This window comes from Portunus trituberculatus, chromosome 44 (genome assembly GCF_017591435.1).
Source record: "Portunus trituberculatus isolate SZX2019 chromosome 44, ASM1759143v1, whole genome shotgun sequence".
Lineage (NCBI taxonomy): Eukaryota > Metazoa > Arthropoda > Malacostraca > Decapoda > Portunidae > Portunus > Portunus trituberculatus.
Genome location: NC_059298.1, coordinates 29,798,588 through 29,808,587, shown reverse-complemented (window position 1 = coordinate 29,808,587; position 10,000 = coordinate 29,798,588). Strand labels below are relative to the sequence as shown.

At 40.3% G+C, this 10,000-nt stretch overlaps 1 long non-coding RNA gene across 1 annotated transcript in view; it reads right to left on the bottom strand.

Moving 5' to 3' along the window:
• Positions 1 to 2,533: 2,533 nt before the first annotated feature.
• The window catches only part of LOC123519023, a 125,541-nt gene continuing 118,074 nt past the window's right edge, over positions 2,534 to 10,000 (bottom strand). Inside the window, exon 3 of the long non-coding RNA XR_006678959.1 lies at positions 2,534 to 3,556. This is a non-coding gene — a long non-coding RNA (uncharacterized LOC123519023). The remainder of the gene's footprint in view (positions 3,557 to 10,000) is intronic.

Below are 10,000 nucleotides of genomic sequence, written 5' to 3'. Positions count from 1 at the left end.
ACCTGTGTGAGGCATTGCAAGGTTGCATCGTCACTGCTCTCATAACCACGGGACTGGGGTTGACCCTTTCTGGGTAAAAGTTTCGTCCCAGTACCTGTGTAGGTAATAATACTTTGGATCGTTTCGCCATCGCCATCGCCGCACCGTTAGCCTCGATAAACGGATCGTTATCCTCAACAAACACATCTGTACCGTGGACACTGGAATCGCAACCTGTCGTGGAATCCCATTGTTAGCGTGGACTCATTTTCCTTCGCGGCTTCAAGCTCACTGATTGTTGTCAACTTGCAGCGCCTCATACTAGGCAAGGCGTCGCCTTAAGCAGGGTGCCGTGTCTACCGTCCATCAGATGATGCCGTGAGGGGCCTTTAAGGGGTGATAAGGGCTCCTTGCATAGAGTCTGGTGGTGAGTGGTGTGTACAGGACCTCTGCTTATAATGACATCGGGCTGAACAACTCGCCATGAACGAGGGCACGCTGTGCGCCATGAGCCAGGCACTGACCGTACCAGTGGTCCTTTACGGGGTGAAAAGGACTCACTGACAGTGTTTGGGGAGTGGAGTGTGGCGGGTTATGCTCATGGCTACCCGTGTGAGGCGCAGTAAGGTGGCAGCGTCACTCTCCTCGCACTCACGGGTCTGGGGTGAACTCTTACGGGGTGAAAGGGTTCGCCCCAGTACCTGTGTAGGCAAGTGAACTTCAATTGCGTCGCAGTGAGGTGGCAGCGCCACTCTCCTCGCACCTAAGGGTGTGGGTGGACCCTTACGGGGTGAAAGGGTTCATCCCAGCACCTGTGTAGGCAAGTGGACTTCAATTGCAGCGCAGGAAGGTGGCAGCGTCACTTTACTCGCACTCAAGGGTGTTGGGTGGATCCTTACGGGGTGAAAGGGTTCGTCCCAGTACCTGTGTAGGCAAGTGGACTTCAATATTGTGTCTTGAAATCGCATCGTGAGGACTGGAACCGCATCGACATCGTGGAAACCCGCATCGTTCCCGTGGAAACTGGAATTGCATCTTGATCGTGGAAACTCGCATTATTATCTTGGAAACTGGAAGGGCATCTTTATCATGGAAAGGCATCGTCATTTTGGAAACTTGCATCGCTATCGAGGAAACTGGAATGCCATTGTTATCTTGGAAACTCGGAGCGCTATCGAGGAATCTGGAATCAAATCTTATCGTACACACTGTTATCGTGGAAGCTCTCGTGATCGTCGTTCGTTTCGTTATCTCTGAATTACTTAATTAGTCTTGGTATTATTATTAGCCTCCGTAATAATAGAGATGTTGGTCATTTTATCTTATCTCTTTTACTGTATTTTTTTCAGGGTACAGTTTAGTGTTCTTCAACCTTTTCTAAATTCGTGCACCTTTTCGAGAAGCAAGGAGGACTATAAAAGAAATGCATCAATATTCGTAATTTTCCCTACTTTAAGACTGAAAATCGATAGATAACATTATTGAATATCTACCTGAAGCTACAGTTTTTTAGTCCTAAACAGTCGCTATATAGAGCGAAATGTACTATAACAAAATGCCACATCTCAAACACATTAGGCCCGTGTTCCGTCGGAGTGTAATATATTACTATTGTGAATAAATCGCAATACTTTGATTAATATCAATAGGAGAGGACCCAAACTGTCACAATTTCAGTGTTCGCAGGAGAGAGTCAGTATCGTCTCGCGGTACAGAGTAATCGTCTCTAAACACTGTATTACGATGTATCTATTGATTTGCCAGGGTTTTACTCCTACCAGTATTTTTCTGTTCTTATTCTACCATGGTATTTCTTTATAGTTACTTGAGTTTATACGACTGACATCATAATATAGAGCAAAACATAATTGTCTGGTGTACCAAGATCTTTCATTTCTAGAGACTTAATTAAATACAGCACGGAACCTTAACACACATTTCACCTCGCTTCTGCACAGGTTAATTCTTCTTCTTCTCAACCTTTTAATGTGATGTACCCTCGAAGTCTTTCAGTATTGATCACGTACCCTTACCCACAATGCAGCGTCAGGAAGGGTAACAATAAATGCATGGTTTATTGACTTAGTTTATTAAGTTTAAATTGTGTTATATATGTGGAGCAGACACAATTTTTAATTAATATTAGTATGTTTCTATGAGGTAGTGTCGATAGGAACTGGTACCTCACAGGGAGACACTATATGTGACTAACATGCAATGCATTTACCAAAAAGGAACTATATCAGACAATTTTCGATCATTATGGCAGTGAACTAGTGTTGCTTGCAGCTAGTTGCAACTTGTAACTAGTAACAGTGATAAATAAGTCACTGTGTGTGTGAATAACATATAAAATAAGAAATCGGAGCAAATATTATAGGTTTGTAAGGTTGTGTGGCAACTGTAATCCAAGAGAGCTTCCTCTCAAGTGATATAACTCCAAGAGTTTCCTTGTTAACGTTGTTAACGTGTCCTGGTTCTAGTGAAGGACACATTGTATACTACAAACGAATTTGCTGCTATTTAAAACTGAAGCATTTTGAGAAACCCGCCACGTACCCCAAAAATTCCTCTCACGTACCCCTGGGGGTACGCGTACCCCAGGTTGAGAACCCCTGCTCTAAAGCATTCACTTATCTTTCGCCTTTTACTACGGCATCGATATCTGGCTCAATGGAGTCTGTACCCTTGCTACCTATCATCGACTTTTTTGCATTCCTTATTCTTCTTTCGCCAGCACTCACTCCCTGGAAGGCAGTCAGCTATCGGCAGCATCAGGGTCACGGCGGCCGGTCAATGCATCAATACTTCACCCTTGTACCTAACACCACTCCCTGCTCTCCATCCACTACCACTCCCTACCGCTCCCTTCCTTACCACTTCAATACTAAGACGCAATTTTCTTTACCACGGGTTTTTAGGGGTGTGATTAGACGGTTTTATTTGCATTAGGAAGGGTCTATGGTGGTCAGAAGATTAATGGCCACAGTCTTCACTATTTTAATCCCCCACATAAGTTTCTGAAGCTGTATAAAATCACCAAATGGTAGGCAGAAAGAATAAGGAAACGCGTCATGGTACTGAAGAGGTTAAGTGTAGCCCAGCAGGTGACCCAGCAGGTGACTCTCCATGCTCTTCAACTACGAATAATGGACGCAAACTTCCCTTGAATAATAAATTGGGACAGCTCAGGTTTGGTTAGTGCATTTTTTTCATTTATGGAAGAAGGTTAGCTGGCCAAGGGCAACAAAAAACTATAACAAAAGGGTCCATTTGATTGCCAGTTTCCGAAAAGATTAGTAGAATTAGCCAAAAGTCTAGGAAAAATGTCTTGAAAGTTAAGTTAAATTTGATTAGGTTAGGTTAGGTTAGCTCAGGTTTAGAAGAGTTTACAATAAGGACAGGCTAGCTAAGGCAAGATTTAAGAAGTTTATCACAGTGGGGAATAATTTGGGTGAGGTTTTCATGTAGGAATCTTCATTGGTAGGAAGGTATGCAAGTGTCCCGGGAGAGCATACACCTGGTTCACACTTACCTGAAGGCTGAAAGGAGGAACACTGCCTGTCTGTCCTCTTACCTGTGAATAGAGAAGAGATATTATTAGTCACGTATGGGAGAGGGAGAAGCTGACGAGAATATGGAAGGAAGGAAGGAAGGAAGGATGGGTGGAATGAGTCAAATAGTGAATGATTGAATGGGGGAAGGAAGAAAGAAAAAAATAGGATAAAAGGGAAAAAGAAAAGACGAATCGAATGATGGAAATGATCTCTCTCTCTCTCTCTCTCTCTCTCTCTCTCTCTCTCTCTCTCTCTCTCTCTCTCTCTCTCTCTCTCTCTCTCTCTCTCTTCCCGTTAACACCTCAAATTTCTAAAACCACAGTCCATTACACACACACACACACACACACACACACACACACACACACACACACACACACACACACACACACACACACACACACACACACACACACACACACACACACACACGCACTATTCAACATTCCGTATCCCTAACAAGTATTCTCCAAACACACCACCGTCAGCAACACCATCCCTGCATCAACTTACAGCCTTGACCTGCTCTTGTGTGTATATTTTCAGCCACAACGCCTGCCAGGGGGAACGGAGTGGAGGTGCAGTATAGAGAAGGGGTAGGCAAGCATTTATTTACCGTCCATCATCTATCAATACACGTGCATCCGTCTCTGTGCCTGGAGGTAGTGCATTATTAGAAGGAACTGCAGTGTGGAGGAAAAGGTTATGGATGTGGGTTTAGTCAGGGCAAGGTCACGTCCTCTCTCTTCTCATTAATATGTTAGTGTGTGATAGTCTTCGCTTTATGGATCTCAGTTGGATTTGTCTCTTTTTTTTTCTTCTCGGCGAGTTTTCTGGTTAATAAAAGCGGGTGTTTCGATTATTGTCTTTAATTATTTGTTCCATTGTGTAAAGAAATGGATGGAGTGTAAATAGACAGGCAAACAAGATACTACTGCCAAAATTTGAGAGAATGATTAACTGCATTACCACTACAACCACCTCCACCATCACAACCACAGTCACCATCACCACCACAACCAACATCATCACCACCATCAACACCTTATTTCTTCTCAGTATCGGTACATCAGCCAATGCATGTACTGTACCTAATGTCCTCCTCCTCCTCCTCCTCCTCCTACTACTACTACTACTACTACTACTACTACTACTACTACTACTACTACTACTACTACTCCTACTACTACTACTACTCCCAATACTACCTACTACTACTACTACTACTACTACTACTACTACTACTACTACTACTACTACTACTACTACTACTACTACTACTACTACTCTATGCTATCCTGTCTCACTAATAGAGTAGAACAATTATTCAAACAACCTAGTAAGTCAGAGTATGTTGATGTTTGGACTTCCTTTGTATTCCTTTCCATTCCTCCTCCTCCTCCTCCTCCTGTTCCTCCTGTTCCTCCTCCTTCTCCTCCTCCTCTTCCTCTTCCTCCTGATTCTCTTGACCAGGTGTATTTTGAGCCAGGGCAGTAACCCAAGCAAGCAATCAGGAGCCTCGTTCAATACACGGGCGCATCACTCACTCTCTCTGCCTCTCCCTCTCTCCCTCTCTCCTCCTCTCCACCGCCCCGTCTCTCATACCGAATCTTGCATTTATTCACATTCTCTGCCTATATGCTTCGTTTTTCGTGATTGTGTGTGTGTGTGTGTGTGTGTGTGTGTGTGTGTGTGTGTGTGTGTGTGTGTGTGTGTGTGTGTGTGTGTGTGGTGGTAGTGGTGGTGGTAGTAGTAGTAGTAGTAGTAGTAGTAGTAGTAGTAGTAGTAGTAGTAGTAGTAGTAGTAGTAGTAGTAGTAGTAGTAGTAGTAGTAGTAGTAGTAGTAGTAGTAGTAGTAGTAGTAGTAGTAGTAGTAGTAGTAGTAGTAGTAGTAGTAGTAGTAGTAGTAGTAGTAGTAGTACTATGATAGAAACAACAACTGTAAGCATAACAACAAAACAACAATAATAACTAATAATAATAATAATAATAATAATAATAATAATAATAATAATAATAATAATAATAATAATAATAATAATAATAATAATAATAATAATAATAATGATATGTTAGTGTGTGATAGTCTTCGCTTTATGGATCTGAGTTGGATTTGTCTTTTTTTTTTCTCGACGAGTTTTCTGGTTAATAACAACAACAACAACAACAACAACAACAACAACAACAACAACAACAACAAGCAACAACAACAACAACAACAACAACAACAATAACAATAACAATAAGGGCAATACACCTTAATAAAACACATAATCTTACATGGCTGGGCAAAAAGGCATTATTGGGACGTACTCTTCAGGTTAATAGTTTGTGGAAATATGATTAAAAGGGGACAGTCTGCTAATTGGCCTCATGTGCAGAGAGAGAGAGAGAGAGAGAGAGAGAGAGAGAGAGAGAGAGAGAGAGAGAGAGAGAGAGAGAGAGAGAGAGAGAGAGAGAGAGCGCTATATACATTTTCTTTACATGCATTAGAGAACAAAAGCAAATAAACAAATTAAAAAAATCAAGAGAAAATGATGAAATGAAATAAAACGAAAAACATCAACATTGTAAATAAATAAATAAATAAATAAATAAACAGAAAATGGAAATAAAAAAATAAAACCTAGGATAGAGAAAGGAAGAGAAAAAATAGTGCCATTCAAATGCCGTTCAGCAAAAAGAGAGGAGACAGGAATAGAACAGAGGGCAAAGTCAATTAATTTCCCGTAGTGGTTTGCATCGGAGTGAGTGGCTGTTGTGTGCCATTTACCTGCACACTGAGGGAACCCACACGCCTCTCACCCCGGTCCCGAACCCTCTCCCTGCTACTGCTGCTGCTGCTCTCCTTAAAACTGAACCACATGACTACAATTATTCTTTTTCTATGTAAGAGGGAGAACTACCAAGGGAGAAAAATAATATTAGATAAGTGTTTTCATATTGATTGTGCTTACTATTTGAGGGTCTTCTTAAACCTTAACCCCTTCAGTATCATGACACATTTCCATATTCATTCTGCTTACTATTTGGTGATTTTATACAGCTTTAGAAACTTGTGTGGGGGATTAAAATAGTGAAGACTGTAGCCATTAATCTTCTGACCCCCATGAACTCTTGCTAATGTCAATAAAATGGTCTAATTGTACACAAATCTCAAGGTAAAACTGTGTCCCATTACTGAAGAGGTCAAAATAATGAAGACTATGGCCAGTAATCCACTGACCTCCATAAACTCTTCCTAATGTCAATGAAATGGTCTAATTGTACACAAATCTCATGGTAAAAATATGTTCCAGTACTGAATGGATTAATAGAATGTTATTGTTTAAATTAAGGCTATAACTGAAATGTACCACTCACTTAGCAACTCAATTCTTTCAATATTTAACTAGAGACATAAACAAATAAAGAGAAGCTGTGAGAAGATATTGCTGCTTCCAGTAGTCTCCTTAACACTCAATAGAATATTATAGTTTAAGTTAAGACTGTAACTGAAATGCACTGACTAATGTACTAAGGCAAACACAATTCTTTCAAAAGCTAACTAGAGTAAGAGCTGTAAGAAAATATAAGGCGTAGATATGGCGAGAAGATAATGGTACTACTATTCTCCTTAAAACTCAAAAAATATTATAATTTAAGCTGAGACTGTAAATGAAATGCACTGACTATTGTACTAAGGCACCTCTTCTCTATCAAAAGTTAACTAGAACATAAGCAAATAAGGAGAAGCTGCAAGAGGAAGATATACGGCGTAGAAGATAATGCTGTTGGTGGTACTCTCCTTAAAACTCAAAGGAATATTACAATTTAAGCTAAGATTATAACTGAAATGCACTGACTTATGTACAAAGGCAACACAGTTCTTTCAAAACTTAACTAAAACATAAACAAATAATTAGAAGGAGCCGGAGGAATTAAGGCGTACATGTGGCTGTCCCAGTGAAAAATAACAAACAAACTTAAAGTATACATATATCCAAGTTCCAACCACTAATCATTTCAATCCATAAATCTGTCAATATCCTTTTAAAGTTTCCTATTGGCTCTCCACTAATGACGGTCTGTGTCTATTTAATTTCCCTTCAACTCTCTCTAAATAAAAGTTCTTTCCATTCATTTCCTTTCCCAGTCCACAACTCTCTAAATAAAAAATAAAAAAGTAAGAGAGAAATAAAAGCCATAATAAAAGCAGAACACACACACACACACACACACACACACACACACACGTTTCATCCCACAGGAGTTTAAACATTTACACTACAACCATTATTACTACAAACTATCACCATGTTACTACGCAAAAACTCTCTCTCTCTCTCTCTCTCTCTCTCTCTCTCTCTCTCTCTCTCTCTCTCTCTCTCTCTCTCTAAATGTGGGTCACTGCCATATCGAACCCTTCTGAAAATGGACCACGAATCCCTTGCGAGTTAAAAATGTCACAAATTATCGTACGTTTCCACAAGGACAGATATACGAGAGAGAGAGAGAGAGAGAGAGAGAGAGAGAGAGAGAGAGAGAGAGAGAGAGAGAGAGAGAGAGAGAGAGAGAGAGAGAGAGAGAGAGAGAGAGAGAGAGAGAGAAGGAAGCATACGGGATCGAAGGATGGAGGCGAAAAATGAGACAGGTTTAGAAAGAAAATTATGAAAAGGAACTACTACTACTACTACTACTACTACTACTACTACTACTACTGCTGCTGCTACTACTACTACTACTACTACTACTACTACTACTACTACTACTACTACTACCACTATTACTATTACTACTACTACTACTACTACTACTACTACTACTACTACTACTACTACTACTACTACTACTACTACTGCTACTACTATTACTACTACTACTACTACTACTACAATAACCACTACTACCACCACTTCTATTACTACTACTACTACTACTACTACTACTACTACAACCATTAGCGAGACAACCACAACACCCAGGACAGCTCAAGTGAGTTTTCCCAATGCCCTCACAGCACCACATGTCCCTAAGTGGTTTCCTGCAGCTTTACAGGACGTAATTTCCAACTGATGAGTCCTTTTAAGACCTAACACCCATATTTTGTACCCTCTTTCCCTCCCTCCCTCTCTCCCTCTCTCTCTCTCTCTCTCTCTCTCTCTCTCTCTCTCTCTCTCTCTCTCTCTCTGGCTCGTATTCTCATATTCTGCACTTCACCTCCACTATTTTGAAAGGCTTTATTTAAATTTTCCCGAGTTTTTTAATGTGTTTTACGGTTCTAGAGGCACAGTGACAAGATTTCTGCATTATTAACTGTAGAAACGCTCTTGAAAACCCCGCTAATCATTTGTGGCCTTAGAAAACAGGCATGGTGAGAGAACAAAGCGTTTCTAAATACGAACTCTCTCTCTCTCTCTCTCTCTCTCTCTCTCTCTCTCTCTCTCTCTATCTATCTATCTCTGCTCACACAAACAACCTCCACAACAACAGGTCACTGAAGAGACAAGACTAGAGCCACAACGCAGCTCAACACACAAGAAACAGCGACTCCACTAAATGCTTCACTCCTTTCTCTTTCAACAGTAGGAGCAGCACATCCCTAGATCTGCCCCTACTCAGCGCAATGGAGGAAGAGCTCTGGCCGGCGCGCAGGCTGGTCTCTGGAGATGTAGTGTGGAGTCCCTTGGGTAGAGTGTGCGTAAGGTAAAGTAGGTGCCTCTGCCTTTACTCTGGGCTTTGGAACGCTTTTTTTTTTTAATCTTTTGGTTTTATTTATGTATTTATTTGGTTTATTTAGTTTTTTTTTTACTTTCTGTGTGTTTAAGTGAGTACTGGGCCCTGTGTGTGTGTGTGTGTGTGTGTGTGTGTGTGTGTGTGTGTGTATTATTTTCGTCTATCTAAAATACTAACTCACTGAAGCACAAAATAGATAACTGGTCCTTTATTTTTTACTTTTTTTCTCTCTCTTTAGTGTCAAAAGAAATACAAAGATAAGAAAATAAATATATAAACAAATAACTAAAACAGACACATAGATATAAAAAAAACCCAGTAAATTTAGGAATAACAAAGCATAAAAAGAAAATAAAACCAATCACTCACTAGTAACCAAGCGTAAAAAGGAAAAAAAAACATTCTAGATAAGGCAAGTCAAAAGTCACCCAATACTTGCACACCGTTCAGGAAATCATAACCTTTTACAAGCTATCTCTTTTCTCTATCTCCTATTCCCTACACTCTGTCCTAGTAACAACCTCTCTCTCTCTCTCTCTCTCTCTCTCTCTCTCTCTCTCTCTCTCTCTATCTATCTATCTATCTCATTATTATCATTATTAATACTTGTTATTTTCATTACTATTATTTTATTACCTTTTTTTTATGTAGGAGAGAGGGCCAGCTAAGGGCAACAAAATATAAAAAAAAAAAGACCCCACTTGAGTATTAATGAGTACCAATATGATCTTGTGATGGATGGCCCAGAAT